Genomic DNA, 18,855 nt, shown 5'->3' with positions numbered 1-18,855 from the left:
TGGCGGGAACAGCAGGCAGGAGTGCTTGCAAACTGGCCTTTGGAGGCAGCCGGGAAGGTCTTCCAAGGGCCCGGAGTGAGCACCACCCCAAAATGCTTTTCTCCCGGGCTTGGGAGCATTGTGCGTGGCTGGCGGGAACAGCAGGAAGGAGTCCTTGCAAACCGGCCTTTGGAGGCAGCCGGGGAAGTCTTCCAAGGGCCCGGAGAGAGCACCACCCCGAAGCGCTTTTCTCCCGGGCTTGGGAGCATTGTGCGCGGCTGGCGGGAACAGCAGGCAGGAGTGCTTGAAAACCGTCCTTTGGAGGCAGCCGGGGAGGTCTTCCAGGGCCCGGTGTGAGCACCACCCCAAAATGCTTTTCTCCCGGGATTGGGAGCATTGTGCGTGGCTGGTGGGAACAGCGGGCGGGAGTGCTTGCAAACCGGCCTTTGGAGGCAGCCGGGGAGGTCTTCCAAGGGCCTGGAGAGAGCACCACCCAGAAGCGCTTTTCTCCCAGGCTTGGAACATTTGCGCGGATGGCGGAAACAGCGAGTGGGAGTGCTTCCAAACCGGCCTTTGGGGGCACCCCGGGAGGTCTTCCATGGGCACGGAGAGAACACCACCCCGAAGCGCTTTTCTCCGGGGTTTTGGAGGATTGTGCGTGGCTGGCGGGACAGCGAGTGGGAGTGCTTGCAAACCGGCCTTTGGGGGCAGCCTGGGAGGTCTTCCAAGGGCCCGGAGAGAGCACCACGCCAAAGCACTTTTCTCCCGGTCTTGGAAGCATTGTGCGAGGCTGGCGGGAACAGCGGGCGGGAGTGCTTGCAAACCGGCCTTTGGAGGCAGCCGGGGAGGTCTTCCAAGGGCCCGGAGAGAGCACCATCCCGAAGCACTTTTCTCCCGGAATTGGGAGCATTGTGCGCGGCTGTCGGGAACAGCGGACATGAGTGCTTGCAAACCGGCCTTTGTAGGCAGCCGTGGAGGTCTTCCAAGGGCCCGGAGAGAGCACCACCCCAAAATGCTTTTCTCCCGGGCTTGGGAGCATTGTGTGCGGCTGGCGGGTCAGCGGGAGGGAGTTCTTGAAACCCAGCCTTTGGAGGCAGCCGGGGAGGTCTTCCAAGGGCCGGGAGAGAGCACCACCCCGAAGCGCTTTTCTCCCGGGCTTGGGAGCATTGTGCGCGGCTGGCGGGAACAGCGGGATTGAGTGCCTGCAAATGGCCTTTGGAGGCAGCCGGGGAGGTCTTCCAAGGGCCGGGAGAGAGCAACACCCTGAAGCGCTTTTCTCCCGGGCTTGGGAGCATTGTGCGCGGCGGGCGGGAACAGCGGGCATGAGTGCTTGCAAACCAGCCTTTTTAGGCAGCCGGGGAGGTCTTCTAAGGGCCCTGGGAGATCACCACCCCGAAGCGCTTTTCTCCCGTGATTGGGAGCATTGTGTGCGGCTGGCGGGTCAGCGGGAGGGAGTTCTTGAAAACCAGCCTTTGGAGGCAGCCGGGGAGGTCTTCCAAGGGCCGGGAGAGAGCATCACCCCGAAGCGCTTTTCTCCCGGGTTTGGAGCATTTGCAAGGATGGCGGGAACAGCGAGTGGGAGTGCTTGCAAACCGGCCTTTGGGGGCAGCCCTGGAGGTCTTTCTTGGGCCCAGAGAGAACACCACCCCGAAACGCTTTTCTCCCGGGCTTGGGAGCATTGTGCGCGTGTGGCGGGAACAGCAGGCAGAAGTGCTTGCAAACCGGCATTGGAGGCAGCCAGGGAGGTCTTCCAAGGGTCCTGAGTGAGCACCACCCAAAAATGCTTTTCTCCCGGGCTAGGGAGCATTGTGCGCGGCTGGTGGGAACAGCGGGCATGAGGGCTTGCAAACCGGCCTTTGGAGGCAGCCGGGGAGGTCTTCCAGCGGGAGAGGGCCGGTTGTGCTCAGAGGCCCCACAGGCCATGGGCAGGACCCAGCAGGGCCCCTGCCCCTGGCCAGCCTTGCCCAGATCTTCCTGGCCTCCGGGGGTACTGCCCCACCAAGGGGCAGGCTGCGGGGACTGGGTCCAGACATGACCGGGCGCCTCCACTGGCTCATCCCCGCTGGTGCCTTTCCCCTGGGCCTAGGCCTCGGTTGAGGCCTCCTTGGAGAGGAGATTGCTGGCAGGGGCTGTCTCCACACTGCAAGGTGCTGGGGCTCAGAGGGCCTCGTCAGATGGAAGGGACCAGCAAGGGGATGGAGGCCCAAGACCTCTTTGGCCCAGCAGCCTCAGGGCAGCAGGGAGAGCAAGAGGCCCAACTTGCCGCTAGGTCGGCTCTGCCCCTTCCCACACAGGCGGCCAGCCCAGCAGCTGCCTGACAGACTCTGGTTCCCCCCAGCTCTCTGCCGGTGGAGGGGGCAGGAACAGACGTGTGCATGTGGTTCTGCCTTGGCCTGGGAGTGTGGATCCCCTGCCTGGCCCCCAGGCTCAGGGGCAAGGGCCCGGAGAGAGCACCACCCCGAAGCGCTTTTCTCCCGGGCTTGGGAGCATTGTGCGCGCCTGCTGGGAACAGTGGGCGGGAGTGCTTGAAAACCGGCCTTTGGAGGCAGCCGGGGAGGTCTTCCAGGGGGAGAGGGCCGGTTGTGCGCAGAGGCCCCACAGGCCAGGGGCAGAACCCAGCAGGGCCCCTGCCCCTGGCAGCCTTGCCCAGACCTTCCTGCCTCCTGGGGTACAGCCCCACCAATTGGCAGGCTGCGGGGACTGGGTCCAGACATGCCCTGGCGCCTCCCCAGGCTCATCCCCGCTGGTGCCTTTCCCCTGGGCCTAGGCCTCGGTTGAGGCCTCGTTGCAGAGGAGGTTGCTGGCAGGGGCTGTCTCCACACTGCAAGGTGCTGGAGCTCAGAGGGCCTCGTCAGAGGAAAGGGACCAGCAAGGGGCTGGATTCCCAAGACCTCTTTTGCCCAGCAGCCTCAAGGCAGCAGGGAGACCAAGAGGCCCAACTTGCCCCTAGGTCGGCTCTGCCCCTTCCCACACAGGCGGCCAGCCCAGCAGCTGCCTGACAGACTCTGGCTCCCCTGAGCTCTCTGCCGGTGGAGGGGGCAGGAACAGACGTGTGCATGTGGTTCTGCCTTGGCCTGGGAGTGTGTTCCCCCTGCATTGCCCCAGGCTCAGGGGCAAGGGCCCGGTGAGAGCACCACCCCGAAGCGCTTTTCTCCCGGGCTTGGGAGCATTGTGCGAACCTGGTGGGAACAGTGGGCGGGAGTGTTGGCAAACCCGCCTTTGGAGGCAGCCGGGGAGGTCTTCCAGCGGGAGAGGGCCGGATATGCTCAGAGGCCCCACAGGCCAGGGGCAGGACCAAGCAGGTCCCCTGCCCCTGGTCAGCCTTTCCCAGTCCTTCCTGGCCTCCGGGGGTACTGCCCCACCAAGGGGCAGGCTGCGGGGACAGGGTCCAGACATGCCCGGGCGCCTCCCCAGGCTCATCCCCGCTGGTGCCTTTCCCCTGGGCCTAGGCCTCGGTTTAGGCCTCCTTGGAGAGGAGGTTGCTGGCAGGGGCTGTCTCCACACTGCAAGGTGCTGGAGCTCAGAGGGCCTCGTCAGAGGGAAGGGACCAGCAAGGGGCTGGATGCCCAAGACCTGTTTGGCCCAGCAGCCTCAGGGCAGCAGGGAGAGCAAGAGGCCCAACTTGCCGCTAGGGCGGCTCTGCCCCTTCCCACACAGGCGTCCAGCCCAGCAGCTGCCTGACAGACTCTGGCTCTGCCGAGCTCTCTGCCGGTGCAGGGGGCAGATCAGACGTGTGCATGTGGTTCTGCCTTGGCCTGGGAGTGTGGACCCCCTGCCTTGCCCCCAGGCTCAGGGGCAAGGGCCCGGAGAGAGCACCACCCTGAAGCACTTTTCTCCCGGGCTTGGGAGCATTGTGCATGCCTGCTGGGAACAGTGGGCGGGAGCGCTTGCAAACCGGCCTTTGGAGGCGGCCGGGGAGGTCTTCCAGTGGGAGAGGGCCGGTTGTGCTCAGAGGCCCCACAGGCCAGGGGCAGGCCGCAGCAGGGCCATTGCCCCTGGCCAGCCTTGCCCAGACCTTCCTGGCCTCCGGGGGTACTGCCCCACCAAGGGGCAGGCTGCGGGGACTGGGTCCAGACATGCCCGGGCGCCTCCCCAGGCTCATCCCCGCTGGTGCCTTTCCCCTGGGCCTAGGCCTCGGTTGAGGCCTCCTTGGAGAGGAGGTTGCTGGCAGGGGCTGTCTCCACACTGCAAGGTGCTGGAGCTCAGAGGGCCTCGTCAGAGGGAAGGGACCAGCAAGGCGCTGGATGTGCAAGACCTCTTTGACCCAGCAGCCTCAGGGCAGCAGGGAGAACAAGACTCCCAACTTGCCCCTAGGTCGGCTCTGCCACTTCCCACACAGGCCGCCAGCCCAGCAGCTGCCTGACAGACTCTGGCTCCCCCGAGATCTCTGCCGGTGCAGGGGGCAGGAACAGACGTGTGCATGTGGTTCTTCCTTGGCCTGGGAGTGTGTTCCCCCTGTCTGTCCCCCAGGCTCAGGGGCAAGGGCCCGGAGAGAACACCACCCTGAAGCGCTTTTCTCCCGGGCTTGGGAGCATTGTGCGTGCCTGGCGTGAACAGCGGGCGGGAGTGTTTGCAAACCGGCCTTTGGAGGCAGCCGGGGAGGTCTTCCAGTGGGAGAGGGCCGGATGTGCTCAGAGGCCCCACAAGCCAGAGGCAGGACCCAGCAGGGCCCCTGCCCCTGGCCAGCCTTGCCCAGACCTTCCTGGCCTCCGGGGGTACTGCCCCACCAAGGGGCAGGCTGCGGGGTCTGGGTCCAGACATGCCCGTGCGCCTCCCCAGTCTCATCCCCGCTGGTGCCAATCCCCTGGGCCTAGGCCTCGGTTGAGGCCTCCTTGGAGAGGAGGTTGCTGGCAGGGGCTCTCTCCACACTGCAAGGTGCTGGAGCTCAGAGGGCCTCGTCAGAGGGAAGGGACCAGCAACGGGCTGGATGCCCAAGAACTCTTTGGCCCAGCAGCTTCAGGGCAGCAGGGAGAGCAAGAGGCCCAACTTGCCCCTAGGTCGGCTCTGCCCCTTCCCACACAGGCGGCCAGCCCAGCAGCTGCCTGACAGACTCTGGCTCTGCCGAGCTCTCTGCCGGTGCAGGGGGCAGATCAGACGTGTGCATGTGGTTCTGCCTTGGCCTGGGAGTGTGGACACCCTGCCTTGCCCCCAGGCTCAGGGGCAAGGGCCCGGAGAGAGCACCACCCTGAAGCGCTTTTCTCCCGGGCTTGGGAGCATTGTGCACGCCTGCTGGGAACAGTGGGAGGGAGCGCTTGCAAACCGGCCTTTGGAGGCAGCCGGGGAGGTCTTCCAGTGGGAGAGGGCCGGTTGTGCTCAGAGGCCCCACAGGCCAGGGGCAGGACCCAGCAGGGCCCCTGCCCCTGGCCAGCCTTGCCCAGACCTTCCTGGCCTCCGGGGGTACTGCCGCACCAAGGGGCAGGCTGCGGGGACTGGGTCCAGACATGTCCGTGCGCCTCCCCAGGATCATCCCCGCTGGTGCCTTTCCCCTGGGCGTAGGCCTCGGTTGAGGCCTCTTTGGAGAGGAGGTTGCTGGCAGGGGCTGTCTCCACACTGCAAGGTGCTGGAGCTCAGAGGGCCTCATCAGAGGGAAGGGACCAGCAAAGGGCTGGATGCCCAACACCTCTTTGACCCAGCAGCCTCAGGGCAGCAGGGAGAGCAAGAGGCCCAACTTGCCCCTAGGTCGGCTCTGCCACGTCCCACACAAGCAGCCAGCCCAGCAGCAGCCTGGCAGTCTCTGGCTCCCCCGAGCTCTCTGCCGCTGTAGGGGGCAGGAACAGACGTGTGCATGTCGTTCTGCCTTGGCCTGGGAGTGTGTTTCCCTGCCTGGCCCCCAGGCTCAGGGGCAAGGGCCCGGAGAGAGCACCAGCCCGAAGCGCTTTTCTCCCGGGCTTGGGAGCATTGTGCGGGCCTGGCGGGAACAGCGGGCGGGAGTGTTGCAAACCGGCCTTTGGAGGCAGCCGGGGAGGTCTTCCAGTGGGAGAGTGCCGGTTGTGCTCAGAGGCCCCAGAGGCCAGGGGCAGGACTCAGTAGGGCGCCTGCCCCTGGCCAGCCTTGCCCAGACCTTCCTGGCCTCCGGGGGTACTGCCCCACCAAGGGGCAGGCTGCGGGGACTGGGTCCAGACATGCCCGGGCGCCTCCCCAGGCTCATCCCCGCTGGTGCCTTTCCCCTGGGCCTAGGCCTCGGTTGAGGCCTCTTGGAGAGGAGGTTGCTGGCAGGGGCTGTCTCCACACTGCAAGGTGCTGGAGCTCAGAGGGCCTCGTCAGAGGGAAGGGACCAGCAAGGGGCTGGATGCCCAAGACCTCTTTGGCCCAGCAGCCTCAGGGCAGCAGGGAGAGCAAGAGGCCCAACTTGCCCCTAGGTCGGCTCTGCCCCTTCCCACACAGGCGGCCAGCCCAGCAGCTGCCTGACAGACTCTGGCTCCCCTAGCTTTCTGCCGGTGCAGGGGGCAGGAACAGACGTGTGCATGTGGTTCTGCCTTGGCCTGGGAGTGTGTTCCCCCTGCATTGCCCCCAGGCTCAGGGGCAAGGGCCCGGTGAGAGCACCACCCCGAAGCGCTTTTCTCCAGGTCTTGGGAGCATTGTGCGCGCCTGGTGGGAACAGTGGGCGTGAGTGTTGGCAAACCGGCCTTTGGAGGCAGCCGGGGAGGTCTTCCAGCGGGAGAGGGCCGGATGTGCTCAGAGGCCCCACAGGCCAGGGTCAGGACCCAGCAGGTCCCCTGCCCCTGGCCAGCCTTTCCCAGACCTTCCTGGCCTCCGGGGGTACTGCCCCACCAAGGGGCAGGATGCGGGGACTCGGTACAGACACGCCCGGGCGCCTCCCCAGGCCCATCCCCGCTGGTGCCTTTCCCCTGGGCCCTGGCCTCGGTTTAGGCCTCCTTGGAGAGGAGGTTGCTGGCAGGGGCTGTTTCCACACTGCAAGGTGCTGGAGCTCAGAGGGCCTCGTCAGAGGGAAGGGACCAGCAAAGGGCTGGATGCCCAAGACCTCTTTGACCCAGCAGCCTCAGGGCAGCAGGGAGAGCAAGAGGCCCAACTTGCCCCTAGGTCGGCTCTGCCCCTTCCCACACAGGCGGCCAGCCCAGCAGCTGCCTGACAGACTCTGGCTCCCCTGAGCTCTCTGCCGGTGTAGGGGGCAGGAACAGACGTGTGCATGTCGTTCTGCCTTGTCCTGGGAGTGTGCACCCCCTGCCTGGCCCCCAGGCTCAGGGGCAAGGGCCCGGAGAGAGCACCACCCCAAAATGCTTTTCCCCCCGGCTTGGGAACATTTGCATGGCTGGAGGGAACAGCTAGTGGGAATGCTTGCAAACCGGCCTTTGGGGGCAGCCGGGGAGGTCCTCCATGGGCCCGGAGAGAACACCACCCCGATGCGCTTTTCTCAGGGGCTTGGGAGCAGTGTGCGCGGGTGGCGGGAACAGCAGGCAGGAGTGCTTACAAACCGGCCTTTGGAGACAGGCGCGGAGGTCTTCCAAGGGCAAGGAGTGAGCACCACCCCAAAATGCTTTTCTCCCGTGCTTGGGAGCATTGTACACGGCTGGTGGGAACAGCGGGCATGAGTGCTTGCATACCGGCCATTGGAGGCAGCCGGGGAGGTCTTCAAAGGGCCCTGAGAGAGCACCACCCCGAAGCGCTTTTCTCCTTGATTGGTGATTGGGAGCATTGTGTGCGGCTGGCGGGACAGCGGGAGGGAGTTCTTGCAAACCGGCCTTTGGAGGCAGCCGGGGAAGTCTTCCAAGGGCCGGGAGAGAGCACCACTCCAAAGCGCTTCTCTCCTGTGTTTTGGAGCATGTGCGTGGCTGGCCGGAACAGTGAGTGGGAGTGATTGCAAACCGGCCTTTGGGGGCAGCCGGGGAGGTCCTCCATGGGCACGGAGAGAACACCACCCCGAAGCGCATTTCTCCCGGTCTTGGGAGCATTGTGCGCGGCTGGCGGGAACAGCGGGCATGAGTTCTTGCAAACCGGACTTTGGAGGCAGCTGGGCAGGTCTTTCAAGGGCCCGGAGTGAGCACCACACCAAAATGCTTTTCTCCCGGGCTAGGGAGCATTGTACGCGGCTGGCGGGAACAGCGGGCCTGAGTGCTTGCAAACCGGCCTTTTGAGGCAGCTGGGGTGGTCTTCCAAGGGCCCGGAGTGAGCACCACCCCAAAATGCTTTTCTCCCGGTCTTGGGAGCATTGTGCGTGGCTGGCGGAAGCAGCGGGAATGAGTACTTACAAACCTGCCTTTGGAGGCAGCCGGGGAGGTCTTGAAAGTGCCCGGAGAGAGCACCACCCTGAAGCGCTTTTCTCCCGGGCTTGGGAGCATTGTGCGCGGCTGGCGGGAACAGCAGGCAGGAGTGCTTGAAAACCGTCCTTTGGAGGCAGCCGGGGAGGTCTTCCAGGGCCCGGTGTGAGCACCACCCCAAAATGCTTTTCTCCCGGGCTTGGGAGCATTGTGCGTGGCTGGTGGGAACAGCGGGCGGGAGTGCTTGCAAACCGGCCTTTGGAGGCAGCCGGGGAGGTCTTCCAAGGGCCTGGAGAGAGCACCACCCAGAAGCGCTTTTCTCCCGGGCTTGGAACATTTGCGCGGATGGCGGAAACAGCGAGTGGGAGTGCTTCCAAACCGGCCTTTGGGGGCACCCCGGGAGGTCTTCCATGGGCACGGAGAGAACACCACCCCGAAGCGCTTTTCTCCGGGGTTTTGGAGGATTGTGCGTGGCTGGCGGGACAGCGAGTGGGAGTGCTTGCAAACCGGCCTTTGGGGCCAGCCTGGGAGGTCTTCCAAGGGCCCGGAGAGAGCACCACGCCAAAGCACTTTTCTCCCGGTCTTGGAAGCATTGTGCGAGGCTGGCGGGAACAGCGGGCGGGAGTGCTTGCAAACCGGCCTTTGGAGGCAGCCGGGGAGGTCTTCCAAGGGCCCGGAGAGAGCACCATCCCGAAGCACTTTTCTCCCGGAATTGGGAGCATTGTGCGCGGCTGTCGGGAACAGCGGACATGAGTGCTTGCAAACCGGCCTTTGTAGGCAGCCGGGGAGGTCTTCCAAGGGCCCGGAGAGAGCACCACTCCAAAATGCTTTTCTCCCGGGCTTGGGAGCATTGTGTGCGGCTGGCGGGTCAGCGGGAGGGAGTTCTTGAAACCCAGCCTTTGGAGGCAGCCGGGGAGGTCTTCCAAGGGCCGGGAGAGAGCACCACCCCGAAGCGCTTTTCTCCCGGGCTTGGGAGCATTGTGCGCGGCTGGCGGGAACAGCGGGATTGAGTGCTTGCAACCCGGCCTTTGGAGGCAGCCGGGGAGGTCTTCCAAGGGCCGGGAGAGAGCATCACCCCGAAGCGCTTTTCTCCCGGGCTTGGAGCATTTGCAAGGATGGCGGGAACAGCGAGTGGGAGTGCTTGCAAACCGGCCTTTGGGGGCAGCCCGGGAGGTCTTTCTTGGGCCCAGAGAGAACACCACCCCGAAACGCTTTTCTCCCGGGCTTGGGAGCATTGTGCGCGTGTGGCGGGAACAGCAGGCAGAAGTGCTTGCAAACCGGCCTTGGAGGCAGCCAGGGAGGTCTTCCAAGGGTCCGGAGTGAGCACCACCCAAAAATGCTTTTCTCCCGGGCTAGGGAGCATTGTGCGCGACTGGTGGGAACAGCGGGCATGAGGGCTTGCAAACCGGCCATTGGAGGCAGCCGGGGATGTCTTCCAGCGAGAGAGGGCCGGTTGTGCTCAGAGGCCCCACAGGCCAGGGGCAGGACCCAGCAGGGCCCCTGCCCCTGGCCAGCCTGCCCAGATCTTCCTGGCCTCCGGGGGTACTGCACCACCAAGGGGCAGGCTGAGGGGTCTGGGTCCAGACATGATCGGGCGCCTTCCCAGGCTCATCCCCGCTGGTGCCTTTCCCCTGGGCCTAGAGCTCGGTTGAGGCCTCCTTGGAGAGGAGGTTGCTGGCAGGGGCTGTCTCCACACTGCAAGGTGCTGGAGCTCAGAGGGCCTCGTCAGAGGGAAGGGACCAGCAAGGGGCTGGATGCCCAAGACCTCTTTGGCCCAGCAGCCTCAGGGCAGCAGGGAGAGGAAGAGGCCCAACTTGCCCCTAGGTCGGCTCTGCCCCATCCCACACAGGCCGCCAGCCCAGCAGCTGCCTGACAGACACTGGCTCCCCCGAGCTCTCTGCCGGTGCAGGGGGCAGGAACAGACGTGTGCATATGGTTCTGCCTTGGCCTGGGAGTGTGTTCCCCCTGCCTGGCCCCCAGGCTCAGGGGCAAGGGCCCGGAGAGAGCACCACCCCGAAGCGCTTTTCTCCCAGGCTTGGGAGCATTGTGCGTGCCTGGCGTGAACAGTGGGCGGGAGTTTTTGCAAACCGGCCTTTGGAGGCAGCCGGGGAGGTCTTCCAGTGGGAGAGGGCCGGTTGTGCTCAGAGGCCCCACAGGCCAGGGGCAGGACCCAGCAGGGCCCCTGCCCCTGGCCAGCCTTGCCCAGACCTTCCTGGCCTCCAGGGGTACTGCGCCACCAAGGGGCAGGCTGCGGGGACTGGGTCCAGACATGCCCGGGCGCCTCCCCTGGCTCATCCCCGCTGGGGCCTTTCCCCTGGGCCTAGGTCTCGGTTGATACCTCCTTGGAGAGGAGGTTGCTGGCAGGGGCTGTCTCCACACTGCAAGGTGCTGGAGCTCAGAGGGCCTCGTCAGAGGGAAGGGACCAGCAAGGGGCTGGATGCCCAAGACCTCTTTGGCCCAGCAGCCTCAGGGCAGCAGGGAGAGCAAGAGGCCCAACTTGCCCCTAGGTCGGCTCTGCCCCTTCCCACACAGGCGGCCAGCCCAGCAGCTGCCTGACAGACTCTGGCTCTGCCGAGCTCTCTGCCGGTGCAGGGGGCAGATCAGACGTGTGCATGTGGTTCTGCCTTGGCCTGGGAGTGTGGACACCCTGCCTTGCCCCCAGGCTCAGGGGCAAGGTCCCGGAGAGAGCACCACCTTGAAACACTTTTCTCCCGGGCTTGGGAGCATTGTGCATGCCTGCTGGGAACAGTGGGCGGGAGCGCTTGCAAACCGGCCTTTGGAGGCAGACGGGGAGGTCTTCCAGCGGGAGAGGGCCGGTTGTGCTCAGAGGACCCACAGCCCAGTGGCAGGACCCAGCAGGGCCACTGCCCCTGGCCAGCCTTGCCCAGACCTTCCTGGCCTTTGGGGGTACTGTCCCACCAAGGGGCAGGCTGCGGGGACTGGGTCCAGACATGCCCGGGCACCTCCCCAGGCTAATTCCTGCTGGGTCCTTTCCCCAGGGCCTAGGCCTCAGGTGAGGCCTCCTTGGAGAGGAGGTTGCTGGCAGGGGCTGTCTCCACACTGCAAGGTGCTGGAGCTCAGAGGGCCTTGTCAGAGGGAAGGGACCAGCAAGGGGCTGGAGGCCCAAGACCTCTTTGGCCCAGCAGCCTCAGGGCAGCAGGGAGAGCATGAGGCCCAACTTGCCCCTCGGTTGGCTCTGCCCCTTCCCACACAGGCGGCCAGCCCAGCAGCTGCCTGACAGACTCTGGCTCCCCCGAGCTCTCTGCCGGTGCAGGGGGCAGGAACAGACGTGTGCATGTGGTTCTGCCTTTGCCTGGGAGTGTGGATCACCTGCCTGGCCCCAGGATCAGTGGCAAGGGCCCGGAGAGAGCACCACCCCGAAGTGCTTTTCTCCCGGGCTTGGGAGCATTGTGCGTTCCTGGCGGGAACAGCGGGCGGGAGTGTTGGCAAACCGGCCTTTGGAGGCAGCCGGGGAAGTCTTCCAGCGGGAGAGGGCCGGTTGTGCTCAGAGGACCCACAGGCCAGGGGCAGTACACAGCAGAGCCCCTGTCCCTGGCCAGCCTTGCCCAGAACTTCCTGGCCTCCGGGGGTACTGCCCACCAAGGGGCAGGCTGTGGGGCCTGGGTCCAGACATGCCCGGGCGCCTCCCCATTCTCATCCCCGCTGGTGCCTTTCCCCTGGGCCTATGCCTCGGTTGAGACCTCCTTGGAGAGGAGGTTGCTGGCAGGGGCTGTCTCCACACTGCAAGGTGCTGGAGCTCAGAGGGCCTCGTCAGAGGTAAGGGACCAGCAAGGGGCTGGATGCCAAAGAACTCTTTGGCCCAGCAGCCTCAGGGCAGCAGGGAGAGCAAGAGGCCCAACTTGCCCCTAGGTCGGCTATGCCCCTTCCCAGACAGGCGGCCAGCCCAGCAGCTGCCTGACAGACTCTGGCTCCCCCGAGCTCTCTGCCGGTGCAGGGGGAAGGAACAGACGTGTGCATGTGGTTCTGCCTTGGCCTGGGAGTGTGGACCCCCTGCCTGGCCCCCAGGCTCAGGGGCAAGGGCCCGGAGAGAGCACCACCCCGAAGTGCTTTTCTCCCGGGCTTGGGAGCATTGTGCGCGCCTGGTGGGAACAGTGGGCGGGAGTGCTTGCAAACAAGCCTTTGGAGGCAGCCGGGGAGGTCTTCCAGTGGAAGAGGGCCGGTTGTGCTCAGAGGCTCCACAGGCCAGGGGCAGGACCCAGCAGGGCCCGTGCCCCTGGCCAGCCTTGCCCCGACCTTCCTGGCCTCCGGGGGTACTGCCCCACCAAGGGGACGCTGCGGGGACTGGGTCCAGACATGCCCGGGCGCCTCCCCAGTCTCATCCCCGCTGGTGCCTTTCCCTTGGGCCTAGGCCTCGGTAGAGGCCTCCTTGGAGAGGAGGTTGCTGGCAGGGGCTGTCTCCACACTGCCAGGTGCTGGAGCTCAGAGGGCCTCGTCAGAGGGAGGGGACCAGCAAGGGGCAGGATGCCCAAGACCTCTTTGGCCCAGCAGCCTCAGGGCAGCAGGGAGAGCAAGAGGCCTAACTTGCCCCTAGGTCGGTTCTGCCCCTTCCCACACAGGCGGCCAGCCCAGCAGCTGCCTGACAGACTCTGGCTTCCCCCAGCTCTCTGCCGGTGGAGGGGGCAGGAACAGACGTGTGCATGTGGTTCTGCCTTGGCCTGGGAGTGTGGATCCCCTGCCTGGCCCCCAGGCTCAGGGGCAAGGGCCCGGAGAGAGCACCACCCCGAAGCGCTTTTCTCCCGGGCTTGGAAGCACTGTGCGTGCCTGGCGGGAACAACGGGCGGGAGTGTTGGCAAACCGGCCTTTGGAGGCAGCCGGGGAGGTTTCCAGCGGGAGAGGGCCGCTTGTGCTCAGAGGTCCCACAGGCCAGGGGCAGAACCCAGCAGGGCCCCTGGCACTGGCCAGCCTAGCCCAGACATTCCTGGCCTTTTGGGGTACTGTCCCACCAAGGAGCAGGCTGCGGGGACTGGGTACAGACATGCCGGGGCGCCTCCCCAGGCTCATCCCCGCTGGTGCCTTTCCCCTGGGCCTAGGCCTCGGGTGAGGCCTCCTTGGAAAGGAGGTTGCTGGCAGGGGCTGTCTCCACACTGCAAGGTGCTGGAGCTCAGAGGGCCTCGTCAGAGGGAAGGGACCAGCAAGGGGCTGGATGCTCAAGACTTCTTTGGCCCAGCAGCCTCAGGGCAGCAGGCAGAGTAAGAGGCCCAACTTGCCCCTAGGTCGGCTCTGCCCCTTCCCACACAGACGGCCAGCCCAGCAGCTGCCTGACAGACTCTGGCTCCCCCCAGCTCTCTGCCGGTCCAGGGGCAGGAACAGACGTGTGCATGTGGTTCTGCCTTGGCCTGGGATTGTGGACCCCCTGCCTGGCCCCCAGGCTCAGGGGCAAGGGCCCGGAGAGAGCACCACCCCGAAGCGCTTTTCTCCCGGGCTTGGGAGCATTGTGCGCGCCTGCTGGGTACAGTGGGAGGGAGCGCTTGCAAACCGGCCTTTGGAGGCAGCCGGGGATGTTTTCCAGTGGGAGAGGGCCGGTTGTGCTCAGAGGCCCCACAGGCCAGGGGCAGAACCCAGCAGGGCCCCTGCCCCTGGCCAGCCTTGCCCAGACCTTCCTGCCTCCGGGGGTACAGCCCCACCAAGGGGCAGGCTGCGGGGACTGGGTCCAGACATGCCCTGGCGCCTCCCCAGGCTCATCCCCGCTGGTGCCTTTCCCCTGGGCCTAGGCCTCGGTTGAGGCCTCCTTGGAGAGGAGGTTGCTGGCAGGGGCTGTCTCCACACTGCAAGGTGCTGGAGCTCAGAGGGCCACGTCAGCGGGAAGGAACCAGCAATGGGCTGGATGCCCAAGAACTCTTTGGCCCAGCAGCCTCAGGGCAGCAGGGAGAGCAAGAGGCCCAACTTACCCCTACGTCGGCTCTGCCCCTTCCCACACAGGCGGCCAGCCCAGCAGCTGCCTGACAGACTCTGGCTCCCACGAGCTCTCTGCCGGTGCAGGGGGAAGGAACAGACGTGTGCATGTGGTTCTGCCTTGGCCTGGGAGTGTGGACACCCTGCCTGGCCCCCAGGCTCAGGGGCAAGGGCCCGGAGAGAGCACCACCCCGAAGCGCTTTTCTCCCGGGCTTGGGAGCATTGTGCGTGCCTGGCGGGAACAGTGGGCGGGAGTGTTGGCAAATCGGCCTTTGGAGGCAGCCGGGGAGGTCTTCCAGCGGGAGAGGGCCGGTTGTGCTCAGAGGCCCCACAGGCCATGGGCAGGACCCAGCAGGGCCCCTGCCCCTGGCCAGCCTTCCCCAGATCTTCCTGGCCTCCGGGGGTACTGCCCCACCAAGGGGCAGGCTGCGGGGACTGGGTCCAGACATGCCCGGGCGCCTCCACTGGCTCATCCCCGCTGGTGCCTTTCCCCTGGGCCTAGGCCTCGGTTGAGGCCTCCTTGGAGAGGAGATTGCTGGCAGGGGCTGTCTCCACACTGCAAGGTGCTGGAGCTCAGAGGGCCTCCTCAGAGGGAAGGGACCAGCAAGGGGCTGGAGTCCCAAGACCTCTTTGGCCCAGCAGCCTCAGGGCAGCAGGGAGAGCAAGAGGCCCAACTTGCCCCTAGGGCGGCTCTGCCCCTTCCCACACAGGCGGCCAGCCCAGCAGCTGCCTGACAGACTCTGGCTCCCCCCAGCTCTCTGCAGGTGGAGGGGGCAGGAACAGACGTGTGCATGTGGTTCTGCCTTGGCCTGGGAGTGTGGATCCCCTGCCTGGCCCCCAGGCTCAGGGGCAAGGGCCCGGAGAGAGCACCACCCCGAAGCGCTTTTCTCCCGGGCTTGGGAGCATTGTGCGCGCCTGCTGGGAACAGTGGGCGGGAGTGCTTGAAAACCGGCCTTTGGAGGCAGCCGGGGATGTCTTCCAGTGGGAGCGGGCCGGTTGTGCTCAGAGGCCCCACAGGCCAGGGGCAGAACCCAGCAGGGCCCCTGCCCCTGGCCAGCCTTGCCCAGACCTTCCTGCCTCCGGGGGTACAGCCCCACCAAGGGGCAGGCTGCGGGGACTGGGTCCAGACATGCCCTGGCGCCTCCCCAGGCTCATCCCCGCTGGTGCCTTTCCCCTGGGCCTAGGCCTCGGTTGAGGCCGCGTTGCAGAGGAGGTTGCTGGCAGGGGTTGTCTCCACACTGCAAGGTGCTGGAGCTCAGAGGGCCTCGTCAGAGGGAAGGGACCAGCAAGGGGCTGGATGCCCAAGAACTCTTTGGCCCAGCAGCCTCAGGGCAGCAGGGAGAGCAAGAGGCCCAACTTGCCCCTACGTCGACTCTGCCCCTTCCCACACAGGGGGCCAGCCCAGCAGCTGCCTGACAGACTCTGGCTCCCCCGAGCTCTCTGCCGGTGCAGGGGGAAGGAACAGACGTGTGCATGTGGTTCTGCCTTGGCCTGGGAGTGTGGACCCCCTGCCTGGCCCCCAGGCTCAGGGGCAAGGGCCCGGAGAGAGAACCACCCCGAAGTGCTTTTCTCCCGGGCTTGGGAGCATTGTGCGCGCCTGGTGGGAACAGTGGGCGGGAGTGCTTGCAAACCAGCCTTTGGAGGCAGCCGGGGAGGTCTTCCCGTGGGAGAGGGCCGGTTGTGCTCAGAGGCCCCACAGGCCAGGGGCAGGACCCAGCAGGGCCCGTGCCCCTGGCCAGCCTTGCCCCGACCTTCCTGGCCTCCGGGGGTACTGCCCCACCAAGAGGACGCTGCGGGAACTGGGTCCAGACATGCCCGGGCGCCTCCCCAGTCTCATCCCCGCTGGTGCCTTTCCCCTGGGCCTAGGCCTCGGTAGAGGCCTCCTTGGAGAGGAGGTTGCTGGCAGGGGCTGTCTCCACACTGCCAGGTGCTGGAGCTCAGAGGGCCTCGTCAGAGGGAGGGGACCAGCAAGGGGCTGGATGCCCAAGACCTCTTTGGCCCAGCAGCCTCAGGGCAGCAGGGAGAGCAAGAGGCCTAACTTGCCCCTTGGTCGGTTCTGCCCCTTCCCACACAGGCCGCCAGCCCAGCAGCTGCCTGACAGATTCTGCCTTCCCCCAGCTCTCTGCCGGTGGAGGGGGCAGGAACAGACGTGTGCATGTGGTTCTGCCTTGGCCTGGGTGTGTGGATCCCCTGCCTGGCCCCCAGGCTCAGGGGCAAGGGCCCGGAGAGAGCACCACCCCGAAGCGCTTTTCTCCCAGCTTGGAAGCACTGTGCGTACCTGGCGGGAACAACGGGCGGGAGTGTTGGCAAAGCGGCCTTTGGAGGCAGCCGGGGAGGTTTCCAGCGGGAGAGGGCCGCTTGTGCTCAGAGGCCCCACAGGCCAGGGGCAGAACCCAGCAGGGCCCCTGCCACTGGCCAGCCTAGCCCAGACATTCCTGGCCTTTTGGGGTACTGTCCCACCAAGGAGCAGGCTGCGGGGACTGGGTACAGACATGCCGGGGCGCCTCCCCAGGCTCATCCCGCTGTTGCCTTTCCCCTGTGCCTAGGCCTCGGGTGAGGCCTCCTTGGAAAGGAGGTTGCTGGCAGGGGCTGTCTCCACACTGCAAGGTGCTGGAGCTCAGAGGGCCTCGTCAGAGGGAAGGGATCAGCAAGGGGCTGGATGCTCAAGAACTCTTTGGCCCAGCAGCCTCAGGGCAGCAGGGAGAGCAAGAGGCCCAACTTGCCCCTACGTCGGCTCTGCCCTTTCCCACACAGGGGGCCAGCCCAGCAGCTGCCTGACAGACTCTGGCTCCCCCAAGCTCTCTGCCGGTGCAGGGGGAAGGAACAGACGTGTGCATGTGGTTCTGCCTTGGCCTGGGAGTGTGGACCCCCTGCCTGGCCCCCAGGCTCAGGGGCAAGGGCCCGGAGAGAAAACCACCCCGAAGTGCTTTTCTCCCGGGCTTGGGAGCATTGTGTGCGCCTGGTGGGAACAGTGGGCGGGAGTGCTTGCAAACCAGCCTTTGGAGGCAGCCGGGGAGGTCTTCCAGTGGGAGAGGGCCCGTTGTGCTCAGAGGCCCCACAGGCCAGGGGCAGGACCCAGCAGGGCCCGTGCCCCTGGCCAGCCTTGCCCCGACCTTCCTGGCCTCCGCGGGTACTGCCCCACCAAGGGGACGCTGCGGGGACTGGGTCCAGACATGCCCGGGCGCCTCCCCAGTCTCATCCCCGCTGGTGTCTTTCCCCTGGGCCTAGGCCTCGGTAGAGGCCTCCTTGGAGAGGAGGTTCCTGGCAGGGGCTGTCTCCACACTGCCAGGTGCTGGAGCTCAGAGGGCCTCGTCAGAGGGAGGGGACCAGCAAGGGGCTGGATGCCCAAGACCTCTTTGGCCCAGCAGCCTCAGGGCAGCAGGGAGAGCAAGAGGCCTAACTTGCCCCTACGTCGGTTCTGCCCCTTCCCAACAGGCCGCCAGCCCAGCAGCTGTGTGACAGACTCTGGCTTCCCCCAGCTCTCTGCCGGTGGAGGGGGCAGGAACAGACGTGTGCATGTGGTTCTACCTTGGCCTGGGATTGTGGACCCCCTGCCTGGCCCCCAGGCTCAGGGGCAAGGGCCCGGAGAGAGCACCACCCCGAAGCGCATTTCTCCCGGGCTTGGGAGCATTGTGCGTGCCTGGCGGGAACAGCGAGCGGGAGTGTTGGCAAATCGGCCTTTGGAGGCAGCCGGGGAGGTCTTCCAGCGGGAGAGGGCCGGTTGTGCTCAGAGGCCCCACAGGCCAGGGGCAGAACCCAGCAGGGCCCCTGCCCCTGGCCAGCCTTGCCCAGACCTTCCTGCCTCCGGGGGTACAGCCCCACCAAGGGGCAGGCTGCGGAGACTGGGTCCAGACATGCCCGGGCGCCTCCCCAGGCTCATCCCCGCTGGTGCCTTTCCCCTGGGCCTAGGCCTCGGTTTAGGCCTCCTTGGAGAGGAGGTTGCTGGCAGGGGCTGTCTCCACACTGCAAGGTGCTGGAGCTCAGAGGGCCTCGTCAGAGGGAAGGGACCAGCAAGGGGCTGGATGCCCAAGACCTCTTTGGCCCAGCAGCCTCAGGGCAGCAGGGAGAGCAAGAGGCCCAACTTGCCGCTAGGGCGGCTCTGCCCCTTCCCACACAGGCGGCCAGCCCAGCAGCTGCCTGACAGACTCTGGCTCTGCCGAGCTCTCTGCCGGTGCAGGGGGCAGATCAGACGTGTGCATGTGGTTCTGCCTTGGCCTGGGAGTGTGGACACCCTGCCTTGCCCCCAGGCTAAGGGGCAAGGGCCCGGAGAGAGCACCACCCTGAAGCACTTTTCTCCCGGGCTTGGGAGCATTGTGCACGCCTGCTGGGAACAGTGGGCGGGAGCGCTTGCAAACCGGCCTTTGGAGGCAGCCGGGGAGGTCTTCCAGTGGGAGAGGGCCGGTTGTGCTCAGAGGCCCCACAGGCCAGGGGCAGGACCCAGCAGGGCCCCTGCCCCTGGCCAGCCTTGCCCAGACCTTCCTGGCCTCCGGGGGTACTGAACCACCAAGGGGCAGGCTGTGGAAACTGGGTCCAGATATGCCCGGGCGCCTCCCCGGCTCATCCCCGCTGGTGCCTTTCCCCTGGGCCTAGGCCTCGGTTTAGGCCTCCTTGGAGAGGATGTTGCTGGCAGGGGCTGTCTCCATACTGCAAGGTGCTGGAGCTCAGAGGGCCTCGTCAGAGGGAAGGGACCAGCAAGGGGCTGGATGCCCAAGACCTCTTTGGCCCAGCAGCCTCAGCGCAGCAGGGA

The sequence above is a fragment of the Dama dama genome, unplaced genomic scaffold, assembly GCF_033118175.1.
Source record: "Dama dama isolate Ldn47 unplaced genomic scaffold, ASM3311817v1 ptg000082l, whole genome shotgun sequence".
Taxonomy (NCBI): domain Eukaryota; kingdom Metazoa; phylum Chordata; class Mammalia; order Artiodactyla; family Cervidae; genus Dama; species Dama dama.
Note: the sequence above shows the minus strand (reverse complement) of the source record.